The sequence below is a fragment of the Oncorhynchus nerka genome, linkage group LG18 (assembly GCF_034236695.1).
Source record: "Oncorhynchus nerka isolate Pitt River linkage group LG18, Oner_Uvic_2.0, whole genome shotgun sequence".
Classification (NCBI taxonomy): domain Eukaryota; kingdom Metazoa; phylum Chordata; class Actinopteri; order Salmoniformes; family Salmonidae; genus Oncorhynchus; species Oncorhynchus nerka.
In genome coordinates this window covers 41,937,946-41,959,219 of record NC_088413.1, presented here as the reverse complement: position 1 = coordinate 41,959,219, position 21,274 = coordinate 41,937,946, and the positions used below count along the sequence as shown (strand labels likewise).

Here is a 21,274-nt window from a genome sequence, read left to right as displayed (position 1 = left end):
TTCTTGAAAGTCAAACATCTTGAAAACTTGACTGCTGACATACAAAACATTTAGGGACTATCAACAGTGTACTAATGAAAAAAATAACAAAATATAGTTTTTGAGTGGAAATTCCCTTCAAGAATAGACTACTAAATACAGTATTACCCACTCCATGCCACCAGGCTTCCAAAATACTACTGCACTGCTACAGTGTGGAATCATGGGACTGGAGGAATGGAATGACAGGCAGCCGTGGGCGATACCAACTGGTAGTCGTTGAGGGGGGAGCAGTTGCCTACGATCTACATAGTCTTTATAGATATCAAAAGAGCAACGAAATATCTCTAGGAGAATACTTGGACTATTAAAATAGACATGCATTTACAGATATTTTCACGGAATAACAATCGGTATTAAAACAACTACTAAAGTATATCAAATCTGTACTAACCCCCCTATCCATGGTTTGAGGCCACCCTTCCACCTTCCACATGTATTCCTACTTATTACTGTTCCAAAGGGATAGAAGTCTGGCGCTCGACACACGCGTGTAATCCCCGTTTAAATGTAAAACTTTAGTCTGCATTTGCTGACGACAAAATTGGATGTACTATAGCGTTTTGATGCAACTTGATCGGATTCATTGTTTTTGAAAAGGAATTAGGATTTGTTTTTCACATGAAAGGTACGTTATATTAAAAAAGTGTACATTTCACATCTCTCTCTTTTTTGTAATTTCCCTCGCTGCTAATTCCTTTAATAATTCCTTGAACTGATCCACCTCCTCTGGGCGTACGTACGAAGTTATTTTTCATTGATCAAGTATTTTACATGAGTGTTATAACATGTATTCACTTGTTCCACGGTTATAATATGTTTTCAAACAGTTATTGAAACATTTCAATGTTTGGTCAACGGTTGGTTGTTTGTTCATAACAACACGGACCCGAATAAGTATCGTGTCTACAATGTAGCGATGCTGTCAGAATGTTGCTGCTATCCTTTAGGCTACGTTATAGACCTGATACTTGAGGCGGGATGCATTTTGTTGCGACAATATATCGATCTTCCGTTCTCACTATGGGTGATGTTTATTCTGCACATTGTGACCACCCCTTTATCCATATGTTCGTATGTTATTTAATGCTCATCTATTAAAATCGACGTATGGTTTTTGTTTTACGTCTCTCCCCTTCCAGTTTGGTTCTAAGCAATGATATACGCCTTCTAGTACCTACTGTATTGTTGTTGTTATAGTTGGCTATAGTCGTGCTCTCTTCATTTAAAAAAAGACTGACACCAAGTGTCCTGTAGGATGTTGTCACTGTCTGCCTGTGGTATAGTATGGTCGTGTCAAATCAGATGGCATCTGGAAGTAGGCTAGTATGTGGATGTCTTGCAAATCAACGTAAGAACATCAGCTGGCATGCAAAACTTTGGATGAAGTTGCGCATTACTAAATGTCTTCCCTATAACATTATCGCTGTTCCATTTTGAAACGGGTCACTTACTCCTTTATTTTGGACTAATTATTTTAGTCTTCTTCTCCTATTGAATGGAATCTGGCATACTATTATCACTGCTCTGTAATGAAACGACTCTGCACGGAGTAGGTTATTGGATGGTAGACTGTATAGAAGTAATATAGAGAGATAGAACTAGCATAGTATAACTAGGCGGTGGAAGAGGATAGCCCGTGAATCGTGTGTGTGGGGGGGGGTATGTGTTTGCTTGTTGGGGACTTTCCCCCCTCTTGTGTCACTATGGACAAACTGCTATGTTTGCTTCAGTATTGAGGAATGCCAACAATTTCCTCCCTATGGTCAGTGGTGGAAAAAGTAACCAATTGTCATACTTGAGAAAAAGTAAAGATACCTTAATAGAAAATGACTCAAGTAAAAGTCACCCATTAAAATACTAGGGGAGTCAAAGTATTTCGTTTTTAATATACTTAAGTATCAAAATAATTTCAAATTCTTCATATTAAGCAAACCAGATGGCACCATTTTCTTGTTTTTGTTTTAAATTTACAGATAGCCAGGGGCACACTCCAAAACTCAGATATCATTTACAAATTAAGCATGTGTGTTTAGTCAGTCCTCCAGGTCAGAGGCAGTAGGGATGACCAGGGATGTTCTCTTGATGTATGTGAATTCGACAATTTCCTGTCTTTCTAAGTATTCACAATGTACTTTTGGGTGTCAGGAAAATGTATGAAGCCACTGGCTTCCAGTTGAAGCTCGCATCCGCTACAAGACCATGGTGCTTGCCTACGGAGCTGTGAGGGGAACGGCACCTCAGTACCTCCAGGCTCTGATCAGGCCCTACACCCAAACAAGGGCACTGCGTTCATCCACCTCTGGCCTGCTCGCCTCCCTACCACTGAGGAAGTACAGTTCCCGCGCAGCCCAGTCAAAACTGTTCGCTGCTCTGGCCCCTCAATGGTGGAACAAACTCCCTCACGACGCCAGGACAGCAGAGTCAATCACCACCTTCCGGAGACACCTGAAACCCCACCTCTTTCAGGAATACCTAGGATAGGATAAAGTAATCCTTCTCACCCCCCTTAAAAGATTTAGATGCACTATTGTAAAGTGGCTGTTCCACTGGATGTCTTAAGGTGAACGCACCAATTTGTAAGTCGCTCTGGATAAGAGCGTCTGCTAAATGACTTAAATGTAATGTAATGTAAAAAGTACATTATTTTCTTTAGAAATGTAGTGAAGTAAAAGTTGTCCAAAAAAATGTATAGTGAAGAACAGATAGCCCAAAAGTATTTTTACTATTAGACTGGCCAGCATTCTATCATCGACAAGAGACAGATGAAATCTGTGCACGTTCTATTCTGAACTATAGGAACTGAACTATAGAAACTTAAGATGACATTGAAAATATGCTGATGGTATTATTGGCATACCAGATGGGAGCAGATACTAACAAGTGCACTTTTAACCTTGAGGTTCTCATTATTGATTAAACCAATTACACATAAGAGTCATTGGACGAAGGCTTCTTCTGTACAGGGGGGGTTTTGTTAAGAGCCCCAACGCTCAAGCTGAACATCAACACCCGTCACTTGCGGTACTGTTTTGGAAGCATAAGGACCTTATCTTTCATATCAACAATAAATAATTTTCAAAAACAGAAGGTTAAATTGATACACACCTTGTTAGGGCTAGTGTTCCCACACAGCCTTATCTCCATGTTACAGTGCTTGTTTAAAGAAAACAGACGGAAGACGAGGCGTCCACCTGCGCTAATTAGCTACACTATATATACAAAAGTATGTGGACACCACTTCAAATTAGTGGATTCGGCTATTTCAGCCAAACCCGTTGGTGACAGGTGTATAAAATCGAGCACACAGCCATGCAATCTCCATAGACAAACACTGGCAGTAGAATGGCCTTACTGAAGAGCTCAGTGATTCTCAAGGTGCCATGGTCATAGGATGCCACCTTTCCAATAATTCCATTCGTAAAATTTCTTCTCTGCAAGAGCTGCCCTGGTTAACTGTAAGTACTGTTATTGTGAAGTGGAAATGTCTTGGGCCAACAACGTGTCAGCCGCGAAGTGGTAGGCCACGCAAGCTCACAGAACGGGACAGGTGAGGGCTAAAAAAACGTATATCCTCGGTTGCAACACTCACTACCGAGTTCCAAACTGCCTCTGGAAGCAGCATCAGCACAATAACTGTTCGTCGGGAGATTTCTGAAATGGGTTTCCATGGCCAAGCAGCCACACAAAAGTCTAAGATCACCATGCGCAATGTCAAGCATCAGCTGGAGTGGTGTAAAGACATTGGACTCTGGGGCAGTGGAAATGCATTTTCTGGAGTGATGAGTCACGCTTCATCATCTGGCAGTCCGATGGACAAATCTCGGTTTGGCAGATGCCAGGAGAACGCTACCTGCCTAACTGCATAGTGCCAACTGTAAAGTTTGGTGGAGGAGGAATAAGGCTGGGGCTGTTTTTCATGGTTCGGGTTAGGCCCCTTAGTTCCAGTGAAGGGAAATCTTAATGCTACAGCATACAATGGCATTCTAGATGATTCTGTACTTCCAACTTCCTGGCAACAGTTTAGGGAAGGCTCTTTCCTGTTTCAGCATGACAATGCGAGGTCCATACAGAAATGGTTTTTCGAGATTGGTGTAGAAGATCTTGACTGGCCTGCACAGAGCCCTGACCTCAACTCTATCGAACACTTTTGGGATGAATTGGAACGCCGACTGCGAGCCATGCCTAATCGCCCAACAATAGTGCTCGACCTCACAAATGTTTTTCTGGCTGAACGGAAACAAGTCCCTGCAGCAATGTTGTATTGACAAGCCTTCTCAGAAGAGTGGAGGCTGTTATATCAGCAAAGGGGTGACCAACTCCATATTAATGCGCATGAATTTGGAATTAAATGTTCAACGAGCAGGTGTCCACATACTTTTGGTTATGTAGTGTATCTAGCATGATCTGAACACCTGTGTGAATGCATAACTTGGGAAGTGTAGTTTTTTCGGACGGAGGCACCCATAGCTATATGGATCTATGCAAAACTGCTACAGTAAGTGCATCTTACTGCAACGATTAGTTAAGTTTCTAAAGGTTAAAACCCAGCGTCGGGATTGTAGTTCATGGCTGAAAACTAATGCCTGAAAACTGTATGTAAAAGGCAGAATGCCGCTTAAACCTTTCGAGAGCTATACAAATGGTATAGAGAAAAATCAAAGAACTCCCTAAATCAGATGACGCAGCTGAATTTGCTTGAGAAATGACCACCTCCATTGAGATGCTAAAAAAACAATTACAGCAGTCTTGGGGGATAAAATTAGGGACTTAAAAGGGCTACAAAGACAACAAAGTCTTTGTAGCCAGGGAACAAACACAAGATACACCTGCAGACAGGCAGGTGGCAATCTCTTCTCAACCGATCACCAGATGAGCACTCCAAGTGACACAGACAATGAGACCATGCACCCCCTTTTGCGGAAGACCGAGCTATCCACCCACCCAGCCAGACACCAACCACCAAGAAGAAGAAGACCAGGAGGGGCAGATGGGGCACGGGGTCCCCTAAGGTGGTCACCCAGGACAGGCAAGTTCCTGTCCTGAACCTCTACAAAACATCCTTGACACTGACGCAGGAGTCTATGTTAAGTAAGGGACAGTCTTTATCCACTAATCAAAACATGAAAGCCTTCAAATACCTACAAATTCATGCAACAACTGCACCTGAAATTTTTATTTTCCCCTCTGAACAGATCCAGTACAAGCTACATATCGAAAGACCCTACTAAGAAAGGGGAACCCCAACACAGCGGTCCCTCCCCTATTCCTCGTTCTTTCTCAAAACCCTCATCGTTTGTATTCCCTACCCATACAAGCCCACTTGTCACCTTGTTTGGCAGACTGGTTGAAAATGAATGAGAAACTGTATATAAAAAAATGTCACGATCTTCCTCCAGCCCGAAAGACAAGCACTAAAAAATCTCCAGGAGAATAAGGACATGGTCATAAAACCCGAGGACAAAGGTGACGCAATAGTTGTTATGGACATGAGCTATTATAATTCTGAAAATAGAAAGCACCTGAAACTGTTTGGTTCCTATCAACCCTTGCGAAGTGACCTTATTGCTTCTTTAAAATCCGAAATTGATGGCATGTTACAACATGCGTCTCACCAAAGCTGGATCACCAAGCGTGAATACGAGTTCCTAAATGTCACCTATCCAGTCACCCCAGTTATCTATTCCCTTCTGAAAGTACATAAGAACCTGACTCAGCCTTCACCCATACCTATTATCAGCGACAGGATCAGTCACAGAGCCTCTTTCAAAATTCATAGATTTTTTTTTCTTCTGAAAGTTATGGTTTTCAAGTTGCCATCATTTTTAAAAGACACAAAAGATCTACTCAACTACTTAAATGACTGTCAAATTGATTCCGATGTACTACTTGTGACATTAGATGTGGCCAGTCTGTACACTTTTATTCCCCATGCTGAAGGCCTACAATCGATTGCCAAATTCCTAAAGTCACGTGACGACTGTAAATCCCCCTGATTACTTTCTGTTGGAGCTCTTGAAATTGGGAGGCAGTGTATGTTAAAAATAAAGACCAAACCTTTTCTTCCCCATATTAAGTTTTGGAAGCGCTACATTGACTACAATTTTATTTTGGGGTTCATCTAAAGAGAATCTTACTTTGTCCGTTATCTGATCAACACAACGACTTTCCTTCAATTCACTGTTGAAAGTGGCCCCAACAGTATCAACTTCCTAGATCTCAAAATATTCAAGGATGATGCTAACAAAATCCAAACTACGATCTATTGGAAACCAACAGAGGAATACTGTCCTCCACTTCAACAGTTATCATCCGAGACATCTCAAAACCACTATCCCGACTGGCCAGTTTCTATACCTGAGACGCAACTGCTCTACACTGAAAGAGTCTGACGCTCTGGCAAAGGAAATGACACACAAGTTTGCTAACAGATGATGTTATAGACCTGTCATTCAGCGCTCCCACCTCCTAGCTCAGAAGCCCCAAAAGGACAGCACGTCATGACTGTGCTTTGTAACAATCATTGTTCAAACAAAATCAAAAGTGAAATCCTAAAACACTGGCCAATTCTACAAACAGAGCTGATGCTCCAGCCTCTGGTGGAAAATCCCTTTCTGGAACAGGTCACATCCATCAGAACCACTCTAAAATGCTTTGGACTGATAGATTAAATACCATGCACCCTCGAGGTCTGAAATTATGATTTCTTGTTCAGGCCATTTCAAAAAAATTGATACCTTAATGTTATTTGAGTTTATTCTGCTGATCTGGGTATTTGTATATGTGACCCGTTTCAGGAAACTAGGCGTATGTCGCGGGTCACTATATTAGATTTTTTTTTAAATCAAAATGTGTTTTTTTGGCAGAAATGCCTTCTGGAACATGTGATCTTTCATGTGCCTTGATAACAAACTTGTATGCCATGTGTAGATACGAATAAAATGGTTAAATTACGAGTCTAGTTGGTTTAGCCACAAAAAAAGCCGTGATTGGCTGAGATAATGAGTGGGTTGGACATGCCGAGAGATGAGTTTGGATTAGTGTGCCATAGAGCACGCTTCTATCTATTTGAGCTGGTCAGTATGTGTAGGTAATCATGTCTAACGCAGCTTAAAAAATATATATATTGCATAGTAAAACTGCATACGTGTTGCTCTCCACTTTCTGGAGGACCGAGTTTTGAAATCAGTGGATTTCAAGTATGATAGTTAAGGAGATGGAGAAAACACATATCTCCAGATTACATCTTCAAACTAATGGCAACCATGGCATCTGTGACAGGAGACGCATCCATCCATGATGTATATGGGTCAGATAGCTAGTTAGCTACATTTTCAGATATTACACATATCTAATTTTGCCAGAAAGTGTTGTTTTTTTATGTTAAAGTGTACTGTTAGATAGCTAAAGTTAGCTGGCTGGTTCACTAATGTTACATGTATGATCTTCTTATTCGTATCTCAGAGGCTTTTGCTTGGCTAGTTCTAGCTTAATATTAGCTAGCAAACATTAAACCTGGTTGGTTAGCTACCTGCAGATTCATGCAGGGTAGGAACGTCATGAGTTGGTTTATGGTTCATTCTTTAGCTAGCTAGCTAGTTACATGTCTTAACAAAAGACTCCACTATGCAAGTGTCCGTTTCAATAGAATGTCACTGCAACAACTGTTGATAGATGTAGCTGGTAAATTCGCTCTGGCTATCTACTCAGGTTTCAAGCCACGGGTAAGATAGTCTAGCTAGCTACATTTTCAGATATTAAACATTTCTAATTTTGACAGTCTTTTCATTTCAAGTTAAAGTGTACTGTTCGCTAGCTAACATTAGCTGGCTCGATCGCTAGCTAACATTACGTGTATGGTCTTATTATTCGTATCTCAGAGCCATTTGCTTGGCTAGCTTACATTGAACCTGGTTGGTTAGCTACCTGCAGATTCATGCAGGGTAGTAACGTCATGAGTTGGGAATATGGTTAATTGTTTAGATAATTAGCTATATGTTTTAACAAAAGACTACAAGTAACCATTTCGGGTGCATTCGTAAATTCAGTCTGGCCATCTACTCTGATTTCAGAGCACTCTCATCTGAGTGTGCCAGAGTGCAGAATAACTGATGAATTTACGAACGCTCAACAGTTATTGAATATGGCCGGTGTCAGTAAAACGTCGGCAAAAAAACGCAATTAAATTGTTGCCAGCAGCACAGGTAGTCACCAACGCTCTGGATAACATGAAAACAGCCTAACCAGCTTTGCTAGGGCGAGTAAAATGGTCAGAGTTTGGGTGGGGCTAAAGCTTAAGAGGGTGTGAATGATGCTGAATGGGTGTAGACAAAGAAGAGCACTCCAGCAGGTTACAAGTTGTTCAAATTTCAAAGCAGAATAACTTTCCTATTGTTCCTCAAATGCAGTTTATGATATTCCATTTTGTAGCTCTGTGTCTCTGGTTTTATCCAATGTAAAACACACCATTTAAAATGTCGATACATAAGACTGAATCAAGGCAGTCGGTCAAATATACAGTACCAGTCAAAAGTTTGCACACCTACTCATTCAAGGGTTTTCCTTAATTTTTTACTATTTTCTACATTGTAGAATAGTGAAGACATCAAAACTATGAAATAACACATATGCAATCATGTAGTAACCCAAAAAGTTTTTAAACTAATCAAAATATATTTGAGATTCTTCAAAGTAGCCACCCTTTGCCTTGATGACAGCTTTGCACACTCTTGACATTCTCTCAACCAGCTTCACCCTGGAATGCTTTTCCAACAGTCTTGAAGGAGTTCCCACATATACTGAGCACTTGTTGGCTGCTTTTCTTTCACTCTTCGGTCCAACTCATCCTAAACCATCTCAATTGGGTTGAGGTCAGGTGACTGTGGAGGCCAGGTCATCTGATGCAGCACTCCACCCCTCTCCTTCTTGGTCAAATAGCCCTTACACAGCCTGGAGGTGTGTTGGGTCATTGTCCTGTTGAAAAACAAATGATAGTCCCACTTAGCGCAAACCAGATGGGATGGTATATCGCATCAGAATGCTGTTGTAGCCAGGCTGGTTAAGTGTGCCTTGAATTCTAAATAAATCACTGACAGTGTCACTAGCAAAGCACCCTCACACCATAACACCTCCTCCTCCATGCTTCACATTGGGAACCACACATGCAGAGATAATCTGTTCACCTACTCTGCGTCTCACAAAGACACAGTGGCTGGAACCAAAAATCTCAAATTTGGACTCATCAGACCAATGGACAGATTTCCACCAGTCTAATGTTCATTGCTCGTGTTTCTTGGCCCAAGCAAGTCTCTTCTTATTATTTGTGTCCTTTAGTAGTGGTTTCTTTGATGTTGAGATGTCTGTTACTTGAACTCTGTGAAGCATTTATTTGGGCTGCAATTCTAACTCTGGGTCTTCCTTTCCTGTGGCGGTTCTCATAAGAGCCAGTTTAATCATAGCGCTGGATGGTTTTTGCGACTGCACTTGAAGAAACTTTCTTAATTTTTAGTTCTTAATTTTCCGCATTGACTGACCTTCATGTCTTAAAGTAATGATGGACTCTCATTTCTCTGCTTATTTGAGCTGTTCTTGCCATAATATGGACTTGGTATTTTACCAAATAGGGCTATCTTCTGTATTTATTTAATTTGTTATTTAACATTTATTTAACTAGGCAAGTCAGTTAAAGAACAATTTCTTATTTACAATGACGGCCTACCAAAAGGCAAAAGGCCTCCTGCGGGGACATGGGGATTACATTTTTTAAATAATAATAAAAAAATGAAATAAAAATATAGGACTTAACACACATCACAACAAGAGAGACAACACAACACTACATAAAGAGAGACCTAAGACAACAACAGCATGGCGGCAACACATGACGACAGCAACATGGTAGCAACCCAACATGGCAGCAGCACAAAACAGGGTACAAACATTATTGGGCACAGACAACAGCACAAAGGGCAAGAAGGTAGAGACAACAATACATCACAGAAAAGAAAAGACGAGCGACCCAAGGATGTGTGTGCTTTGGGGAACTTTAACAGAATGTGACTGGCAGAACGGATGTACCACCACTACCTTGTCACAACACAACTGATTGGCTCAAACGCATTTAGACGGAAAGAAATTCCACGAATTAACTTTTAATAACAAGGCACACATGTTAATTGAAATGCATTCGAGGTGGCTACCTCATGAAGCTGGTTGAGAGAATGCCAAGAGTGTGCAAAGCTGTCATCAAGGCAGAGGGTATATTTTGATTTGTTTAACACTATTTTTGGTTACTTCATGATTCCATATGTGTTATTTCATAGTTTTGATAATCTTAATTTTTATTCAACAATGTAGAAAATAGTAAAAAATAAAGAAAAACCCTTGAATGAGTAGGTGTGTCGAAACTTTTGACTGTTACTGTATATTGTAACAATTGTTGGTTGACTAATGTTTTGAATACCACTATGCATTGCCCTGTACACCTAAGCACTTGCATAAAAACAATGGCTTTAGCACATCTCCTGATGCTCTGATGAAGGCATAATTGCTGAAACGCGTTAGCCTGCCCGGCTGAAAGTAAAAAGATGAAATGAGGTGACGTCTTTTAAAAAACAAAAACATTTTGGAGTGCCGCTGTTTCCCAATGTTCTTGAACGTGGGATTTCATTTCAAGTCATTTTCATATATGGCAGAGCACCCAGCAAGTAAGCGAGAATGCACCTGTTACCCGCTCTGATATTATTGTCATTATGTTATATAACTCAATTTAACATAACTAATTTCCATAGTTCTTACTTACTGTATAATAACTGTGTCGTTGAATTACATGGGCAAGTTTTCCCAATAACAGAATGTTCGTTTTTCTCCACACAATTATTCCTAACAGATTGAGGAGTACTATAGATTTTGCATTGGTTGCTCTATTTTGCATTGGTTGCTGTATTTTGTTTAACAGCAATGCTACAGAATAACAAGGATCTGGCAGCTTGGTGGTTAGGCAGTCTCCCTCCTAATACATGGCCATCCAATCAGCTACCTCTGCTAACGGATGTACCACAGTGCTTTGCAAAACTATTCATCCCCCTTGGCGTTTTTCCTATTTTGTTGCATTACAACCTGTAATTTAAATGGATTTTTATTTAGATTTCATGTAATAGACATACACAAAATAGTCCAGATTCCCCAAAATAAAAACCGGAAAAGTGGTGCGTGCATATGTATTCACACCTTTGCTATGAAGCCCCTAAATAAGATCTGGTGCAACCCATTACCTTCAGAAGTCGCATAATTTGTTAAATAAAGTCCACCTGTGTGCAATCTGTGTCACATGATCTGTCACATGATCTGATCTGTTCTGAAAGGCCCCAGAGTCTGTAACACCACTAAGCAAGGGGCACCACCAAGCAAGCAGAACCATAAAGACCAAGGAGCTCTCCAAACAGGTCAGGGACAAAGTTGGGGAGAAGTACAGATCAGGGTTAGGTTATAAATTTGAACATCCCACAGAGCACCATTAAATCCATTATTAAATAATGGAAACAATATGGCACCAGGGGGACCGCCAACCAAAACTCACGGACCAGGAAAGGAGGGCATTAATCAGAGAGGCAACAAAGAGACCAACTGAAGGAGCCGCAAAGCTCCACAGCGGAGATTGGAAAATCTGTCCATAGGACCACTTTAAGCCGTACACTCCACAGAGCTGGGCTTTACGGAAGAGTGGCCAGAAAAAGTGTGAATAGTTATGCATGCTCAAGTTCTGTTTTTTTGTGTCTTATTTCTTGTTTTCTTCACAATACAAAATATTTTGCATCTTCAAAGTGTGCATGTTGTGTAAATCAAATGATACAAAACCCCCAAAAGGCAACAAAATAGGAAAATGCCTAGGGGGTGGATACTTTCCAAGCCACTGTACATGCTTGTTTTCCTCTTTAGCTTCTCCAGCTGTCGGAAGAAAGCGGAATAAAAACAATGCCTGTTTTTGTGCTTATTTGTCCAGTTGATTGAGGAAATAGAGCAGCTTCCGTGCTCCAAACTGATGTCTTCTGGTAAGACTAGAGACACACTCTCTTAGAAAAAAAATGCAATCTAGAACCTAAAAGGGTTCTTCGGTTGTCCCCATAGGAGAACCCTTTGAAGAACCCATTTGTGTTCCATGTAGAACCCTTTCCACAGAGAGTTCTACATGGAACCAAAAAGGGTTCTCCTATGTGGACAGCTGAAGAACCCTTTTGGAACCCTTTTTTCTAAGAGTATAGAAAGTAGACACAGAGACACAGTAGAGTTAGTGTAGGGAGTAGACACAGTGTGTAGAGACTCAGACACACAGGAAACACACAGAAAAGTAAATGATGCAGGTGCTGTCTCTGTCTGGACAGGAAGGAAGTGTCCCCTGCCTGAGCAGGAAACAAAACAAAACATCACCGTCAGTCAAGCTGGTAAAACTATTAAGTAGGTCTTTCTGGGACAGACCTTTTTTTCCTCTGAGCAGCTGTTTGTGCTGTTTCACTTGAGAACCAATTTGTTTTTTGCCATGCCCATGTCATCCTACCTAGTTTGGTGACGATCTGTGGGAGGAAGCAACCTACCTGCCTTGTGATTTTATTATATTTGTTCTTCTCCTAAGTCTTGTCTCTGGCTTTCTCTCTAATGTCCTCTTGAGGATCTTCAGTCCAGACTTACTCTTGTTGTTTGGTTTTGTGTGTAAAACCTGACTGATTCACTGATCACCTCCTCACCTCTACTGCCTCACCCAAAGACCATAGCCCCAGGGCCCTCTCTCTTCCACTACTGTTGTCATAATCCATTCTGCAGTGATTACCGTAGACAAATAGTTCTGTATGCTGCTTCTGTAGCTAGCTAAGCTGCCTGACCGACAGACTCTTGCAATGTGTTATGGAGTGTCTCTCTCTCTCTCCCTCACACCTCTGTTCCCTCTCTCTTTCTCTCCTCTTTCACACTATGTCACTCTCTTGTCTTCTCTTATCTCTTCTTTATTCTCTCTCCTTTCTCGCTGTCCCCCTCTCTCTATCTCTCGACCTCCCCCTCAAGTCTTTTTGTTTTTGTTTTGTACCTCTCCCTCATCTCTCTAACTCTGTGTTATCTTTAGTTCCATCCATGTGACACAGACAGTGCATAGATGTTTATACAATGACAAGTAGTGTCCCCCCTTGAGGAATAACCTGTTTTAAAATGGTTTATTAATTATGTAATCTCAGATAAAACAATGTCATCATTTAGACTGACTCGAAGCATCAGCTGGTTTTGAATGATGCACAATTTAACGACAGATAGGCCCAGAACTGTCTTATTATCAATTACTGCCATCTCATATTCACAGTTGAAGTCGGAGGTTTACATACACCTTAGCCAAATACATTTAAACTCAGTTTTTCACAATTCCTGACATTTAATCCTAGTAAAAATTCCCTGTTTTAGGTCAGTTAGGATCACCACTTTATTTTAAGAATGTGAAATGTCAGAATAATAGTAGAGAGAATGATTTATTTCAGCTTTTCTTTCTTTCATCACATTCCCAGTGGGTCAGAAGTTTACATACACTCAATTAGTATTTGGTGGCATTGCCTTTAAATTGTTTAACCTGGGTCAAACGTGTTGGGTAGCCTTCCACAAGCTTCCCACAATAAGTTGGGTGAATTTGGCCCATTCCTCCTAACAGAGCTGGTGTAACTGAGTCAGGTTTGTAGGCCTCTTTGCTCGCACTTTTTCAGTTCTGCCCACTAAATTTCTATAGGATTTAGGTCAGGGCCTTGTAATGGCCTCTCCAATACCTTGACTTTGTTGTCCTTAAGCCATTTTGCCACAACTTTGGAAGTATGCTTGGGGTCATTGTCCATTTGGAAGACCCATTTGCGACCAAGCTTTAACTTCCTGACTGATGTCTTGAGATGTTTCTTCAATATATCCACATAATTTTCCATCCTCATTATGCCATCTATTTTGTGAAGTGCAGGGACTGGTCCCTCCTACAGCAAAGCATCCCCACAACATGATGCTGCCACCCCTGTGCTTCACGGTTGGGATGGTGTTCTTCGGCTTGCAAGCTTCCCCCTTTTTCCTCCAAACATAACGATGGTCATTATGGCCAGACAGTTCTATTTTTGTTTCATCAGATCAGATGACATTTCTCCAAAAAGTATGATCTTTATCCCCATGTGCTGTTGCAAACCGTAGTCTGGCTTTTTAATGGCGGTTTTGAAGTAGTGGCTTCTTCCTTGCTGAGCAGCCTTTCAGGTTATGTCAATATAGGACTCGTTTTACTGTGGATATAGATGCTTTTGTACCTGTTTCCTCCAGCATCTTCACAAGGTCCTTTGCTGTTGTTCTAGGATTGATTTGCATATTTCGCACCAAAGTACGTTCATCTCTAGGAGACAGAACGCGTCTCCTTCCTAAGCGGTATGACGACTGCGTGGTCCCATGGTGTTTATACTTGCGTACTATTGTTTGTACAGATGAACGTGTTACCTTCAGGCGTTTGGAAATTGCTCCCAAGGATGAAACAGACTTGTGGAGGTCTACAGTTTTTTTTCTGAGGTCTTTGCTGACTTCTTTTGTTTTTCCCATGATGTCATGCAAAGAGGCACTGAATTTTAAGGTGGGCCTTGAAATACATCCACAGGTACACCTCCAATTGACTTAAATGATGTCAATTAGCCTATCAGAAACTTCTAAAGCCATGACATCATTTTCTGGAATTTTCCAAGCTGTTTAACGGCCCAGTCAACTTAGTGTATGTAAACTTCTGACTCCCTGATCTGTCTGTTAATAATTGTTGGAAAAATGACTTGTGTCATGCACAAAGTAGATGTTCTAACCGACTTGCCAAAACTATAGTTTGTTATTAACAAGAAATTTGTGGAGTGGTTGAAAAACGAGTTTTAATGACCTAAGTGTATGTAAACTTCCAACTTCAACTGTATGTAAAGGTATTTTGATCTGGGACCAGTTCCATGACCATAGTTGCATGCCAAATGCCAGTACATTCCCTATGTAGTGCACTAATTTTGATCAGGGCCCACTGCAATATATAGGGAATAGGGTATAATTTGGAACACAGCCCCATGAGTCTACTTTACCCTTTATGTACAAATCATATCAGTGAACTGTGTTATTGGAGTATAAAGTGTCTGAGGGAATCATATTAGTGTCTGAGGACAATATTGCACAGCAACCATGAGAAAGGATGGGGTTACTGTTATTGTCATGGAGAAATACTATCTTTCCCCTTCTGCCTGTCTGTGTTGGGTTCCAACACACACTCACCCACACACTCCAACCTCCCTCTCACTGTAAAGTTGTATTGCAGAAAGATGCTGCTGGCTGGCTCCCATTTCACCAACAGTAACAGTAACTAGTCTATTCTTTATCCAGCACTGTGGTTAGACTTATCCTCATTTGTGAAAAATATATCACCGGGACTACAGAAGGAGAAGAAGAAAAATCGGACACTTCCTATTCCGTATTTAGCACAGTACCCCAGAGGGTAGAGGGTGCAATTTGGGACGTGTCTCACGTCACGTGCAACTCGCTGTAGCTGTGAACATGATCTTTATAACCAGGGGAGTATCCCAGTTTAGTGTTGCTATTGATATGCCTCTGCATATTCTGTTGTGTTCTAAAATATCTCGAGTTGTTTTTAACAGGATTAGCCTCATTTAAAACGTCAGGCATTGGGTGTGTATGAATAACACTAGTCTGTTTTTCCCAGCCATTTTCTTTGCAGCCACATCCTCTTCTGTTTTGAGCATATATAATGGTCAGGGTGGCTGTGGGTTTTTTCCCTCAGAGCTACCAGTGATAGTTGAGCGGATTACTCATGCATGTCACAGGGCTGAGTGCAGAGCTCCTTGGGCCTGGAGTAAGGGAGGAGAGAGGGGGAAGGGGAGGGAGCGAGAGGAGAGAGAGAGAGAGACTGCTGCTGACGGTTCAAACATGTCTGGCGACTGGCGGTTTGAGGTGTGTTTTGAGGTGTGTATAGTTTTTTGAGGTGTGTGTGTATAGTACTTTGAGCTGTGTGTGTATAGTAATTTGTGTGTGTGCGCGCTAGTCAGTACTTTAAAAATAAATCTGAAAGTAAACCTTGCTGTGCATTTATATAGGGGATAGGGTGTCATATGGGACACAACCCAGGTGCTGCCACAGACGTTTGACTGTCGATTCCCTGGCCGGTTTCCTTAACCTGTTTAACTGGCTATGTATTTGAATAACACACATCGTTATCAAGTATATCAAGCATAGTGACACCACCATGAATATCCAGATGAGATTAAAATACCTGTTGGCTTATGATGTTGTCAGACACTTGAAATTTTGTGTTGCCTATAGGCTAACGCTACACTGGATTAGTTTAGGCCTATGATTTAATATAAGTGTTAGTTGTTGTTTTTAACCATTCCGCCAACTGCTTATCGCAGATGTGCATGTTGTCGCAGATGTGGTCGTACTACAGCAATGATGTTGTGGCTTTGTCGTGTACAGACTTGCGCTTTTGTAATGGGACATGACATTTGATCCAATAAGACTCGTAGCTAAGCGTTTACGCTTTCAATCTTCTCAGATCAGTATTGTGGAGACAAAGCAGCTCTGTCTGAGCCCCACTGTCGCTAATGCTGCATAGGGACCAGTGTTCCCTCACATTTTCGGGGGCACTGGCTTTGTAAGCGGACACTTGAACATTGTGCGAATGTTTACAGTAAACACGGAAGCCGTGACATTACAGTTTTAGACTGTAGCCAATAGGCTATCGTAGCTATTTGAGCATAATGTAGGCCTACCAACAAAACCGATGCACCGAATCCCATAACATTTAGGTTTATATGATATATCTTACGGTAGCCTATATGTGGTGTTCAATGCAGGCCTACATTGCATGAGACTTTAAAAAAACAATGATTTTACATTATGAAGGGCTTAACAAGTATTAAGGATTTTGTACTTGGTCTGTAACACCATGGGCCAAATAGATGACTGCAAATTGCATTGTATTGGGTTGTATGATGCAAGAAACCACTTTACAACATAACATGAATTATTATTACCATAGAGAATTAGACAATGTAGACTACCCCTCTCCTTATTTGTTTATTTGCATATTCATGCCTGTCTCAAAATACAAAATGCCCCTTTATTTAAGATTTAAGCTTTTCAGCTGCCTGGCTTTTCAAAGACAGTGTGAAATGTATCCTACACATTTTGTGCTGTTGTAGGAAGCAGTAACTTCACATTGATGACCTATGCTTATCTATCACTGGGCTAATAACTCGCTAACTAGCAAATAATATCAACAAATGTGCACACGTGTGTTTCTCTGCGCTCTGATCGTCAGATCTGAAAAGCATATTCACTTGCGTGTGATTGAAAGACCCCACTTGGGCTATACCGCCAATAGAATTCTACTCCATTGCGCTCTGGCTCTGCTTACAACAAAATCACAGACTCAATCTTGCAAAGTTAGATTTGTTTTGGTTTGTTGCATTGGAAAGGGGCTGATATAATGTTGATTCGATCACAGAAAAAACGTTGATCTATATACTGCAAACTAATGGGGCGAACTCCGTGAAGTCCTCAATCTCTTGCGTCTCTGCGCGGCATGGTATTTCTTCTGCGTGGCAGTCCTGGAGGAACTGGGCAGCTTGGAGAGAACGTTCATAGGGACTGAACCACAGAGCTTTGCTTTAGGTTTAAGCAACGGAGTTCCATGCAATAATGGCTCTACAGTCGTGGCCAAAAGTTTTGAGAATGACACAAATATTAATTTCCATAAAGTTTGCTGCTTCAGTGTCTTTAGATATTTTTTGTCAGATGTTACTATGGAATAATGAAGTATATTTACAAGCATTTCATGAGTGTCAAAGGCTTTTATTGACAATTACATGAAGTTGATGCAAAGAGTCAATATTTGCAGTGTTGACCCTTATTTTTCAAGACCTGTGCAATCCGACCTGGCATGCTGTCAATTAACTTCTGGGCCACATCCTGACTGATGGCAGCCCATTCTTGCATAATCAATGCTTGGAGTTTGTCAGAATTTGTGGGGTTTTGTTTGTCCACCCGCCTCTTGAGGATTGACCACAAGTTCTCAATTGGATTAAGGTCTGGGGAGTTTCCTGGCCATGGACCCAAAATATTGATGTTTTGTTCCCCGAGCCATTTAGTTATCACTTTTGCCTTATGGCAAGGTGCTCCATCATGCTGGAAAAGGCATTGTTCGTCACCAAACTGTTCGAAGTTGCTCTCAGAGGATGTGTTGGTACCATCCTTTATTCATGGATGTGTTATTAGGCAAAATTGTGAGTGAGCCCACTCCCTCGGCTGAGAAGCAACCCCACACATGAATGGTCTCAGGATGCTTTACTGTTGGCATGACACAGGACTGATGGTAGAGCTCACCTTGTCTTCTCCGGATGCCCCAAACAATCGAAAAGGGGATTCATCAGAGAAAATGACTTTACCCCAGTCTTCAGCAGTCCAGTCCCTGTACCTTTTGCAGAATATCAGTCTGTCCCTGATGTTTTTCCTGGAGAGAAGTGGCTTCTTTGCTGCCCTTCTTGACACCAGGCCCTCCTCAAAAAGTCTTCGCTTCACTGTGCGTGCAGATGCACTCACACCTGCCTGCTGCCATTCCTGAGCAAGCTCTGTACTGGTGGTGCCCCGGTCCCACAGCTGAATCAACTTTAGGAGACGGTCCTGGCGCTTGCTGGACTTTCTTGGGCGCCCTGAAGCTTTCTTCACAACATTTGAACCACTCTCCTTGAGTTCTTGATGATCTGATAAATGGTTGATTGAGGTGCAATCTTACTGGCAGCAGGATACTTGCCTGTGAAGCCCTTTTTGTGCAAAGCAATGATGACGGCACGTGTTTCCTTGCAGGTAACCATGTTTGACAGAGGAAGAACAATGATTCTAAGCACCACCCTCCTTTTGAAGCTTCCAGTCTGTTATTCGAACTCAATGAGCATGACAGAGTGGTCTCCAGCCTTGTCCTCGTCAACACTCACACCTGTGTTAAAGAGAGAATCACTGACATGATGTCAGCTGGTCCTTTTGTGGCAGGGCTGAAATGCAGTGGAAATGTTTTTTTCAGGATTCAGTTCATTTGAATGGCAAAGAGGGACTTTGCAATTAATTGCAATTCATCTAATCACTCTTCATGACATTCTGGAGTATATGCAAATTGCCATCATACAAACTGAGGCAGCAGACTTTGAAAATTAATATTTGTGTCATTCTCAAAACGTTTGGCCACGACTATATAAAATACTGTATGCTTTATTGAAATTGTTCTGTATTTGGGGACTCTGAAAAGACCCCTGGTGGCATGTCTGATGGTGTAAGTGTGTGTGTGTCAGAGCTGTGTGTAAGTTGACTTTGCAAACAATTTGGGATTTTCATCACATTAATGTTTCTTATAAAAAAAGTGATGCAGTCAGTCTCTCCTCAACTCTTAGCCAAGAGAGACTGGCATGCATAGTATTTATATCAGCCCTCTGATTACAATGAAGAACAAGACGTGCCACTCTGTTCTGGGCTGCAGCTTAACTAGGTATTTCCTTGCAGCACTGGACCCCACGACTGGACAATAATCAAAATGAGACAAAACTAGAGCCTGCAGGACATGCTTTTTGGAATTTGGTGTTAAAAAAGCAGAGCATCTCTTTTAATACAGACAAACCTCTCTCCATCTTTACAACCATTAAATATATATGTTTTGACCATGACAGTTAACAATCTAAGGTAGCACCAAGTAATTTAGTCTCCTCAACTTGTTCAACAGCCACACCATTCATTACCAGACTCAGCTGAGGTCTATAACTTAGGGAATGATTTGTACCAAATAAAATGCTCTTAGTTTTAAAGATGTTCAGGACCAGTTTATTGTTGGCCACCCATTCCAAAACAGACTGCAACTTGGTCAAAAGTAGTGCACTATTATAGGGACTATTTGGGATACAGCCTGAGGCTTTTATTTTCCAGTCTGATTCAGTGCAGAACAGACTGTTGACTCTCTCCTGTCTGAGCATAGTTTAAGTGGAGGAGGATATGTAACAGTCAACATGGAAATTTCTGGAGGCTGATATTATGGAGTGGGATGTGGAATGTAATGGCATTTTACTCTTATGTTGACCTGAATGTCTTTATATCAGAAGGCTAGCACTTTATATTACAGCACAAAATAAAGTGGTATTAACATGGTAATAGTACAGTTACAAAGTGTTATATTGAACATAATTCAAAACATGCTTTGCAAAGGCAGAGATGCCCCTCCACCTCCACTCTGAATCATGGAAGATTGAGCAGATTGTTAGGTGTTGAAGATAATGATATTTGATTATAGGGCTGTCCCCCAAATAAAAATAATCTTGACCGACTGAAATTCGGCTGTTCTTTTGACCAATTGATTGGTTAAAATGTTAAAATGTGTATTTTTCCATATATAGACACACCCTATGTGTTTTAATAAATTAGCTATATGCAGTCTGATGCTTTGAGTGCACTGTTTGATGAAATAATACACAAATGACCAGAGATCAAGATAACCAGAAGAAGAACAACTTAACCTGACCCGGCCATCCTCCTACCGCTCTCGCTGGCTTTCGCAGATTCTGCCATTACTCTCCTGAAGTTGCTGGTAATAGGCTACACGAGGAGTCGGTAACCTTTCTCATGTTAAATGCCAATTTATCTTTAACATTTCTACCAATCTGCGTGCCAGTTATGGTTTTTACGGGACATCATTGTCCCGTGGTTAATCAAATTTCTATCAAAATCTAAACGATACAAACCTAAAAAATGACTTCATTGCCAACTATGTACAAAAATTGCCTACATAACAAATAAGAACATTGCAGCCTACAGGTAGAACATATCCTGCTAAAAATAAATATCCTAGAAATCACATTGGCTACGCATGGCCTGTCTGCAATGAACTTGAATCATTTTTATCAATTATCATCTTGAGTCTGAACTTGCAACATTGTATAAAATATTCTGGGCCCTCGGAGTTTCCAGCACCAGTGAACTCGGGACAGACACAGCTGTAGGCTATTTTGCACAAGGGATAAGAGCTCCATACAGGTAGGCCTATTTTATGATGTTTCCACTGGATCAGAGCATGACATTTTTCCCTTTCACCCTGAGTAGTTATCGAGTTTGAAAGATTTTTCAAATACATTGAGGAACCATTGTCATTCCCAATGGATGAAAAACAGAC

General features: G+C 41.1%; 1 protein-coding gene across 1 annotated transcript in view; it reads left to right on the top strand.

The window, feature by feature from the left end:
• Positions 1 to 507: 507 nt before the first annotated feature.
• LOC115145898 (FERM domain-containing protein 6-like) overlaps positions 508 to 21,274 on the top strand; it is an 89,115-nt gene continuing 68,348 nt past the window's right edge. The window contains exon 1 of the mRNA XM_029687531.2: positions 508 to 667. The gene's annotated coding sequence lies outside the window, so the exon portion shown is untranslated. The remainder of the gene's footprint in view (positions 668 to 21,274) is intronic.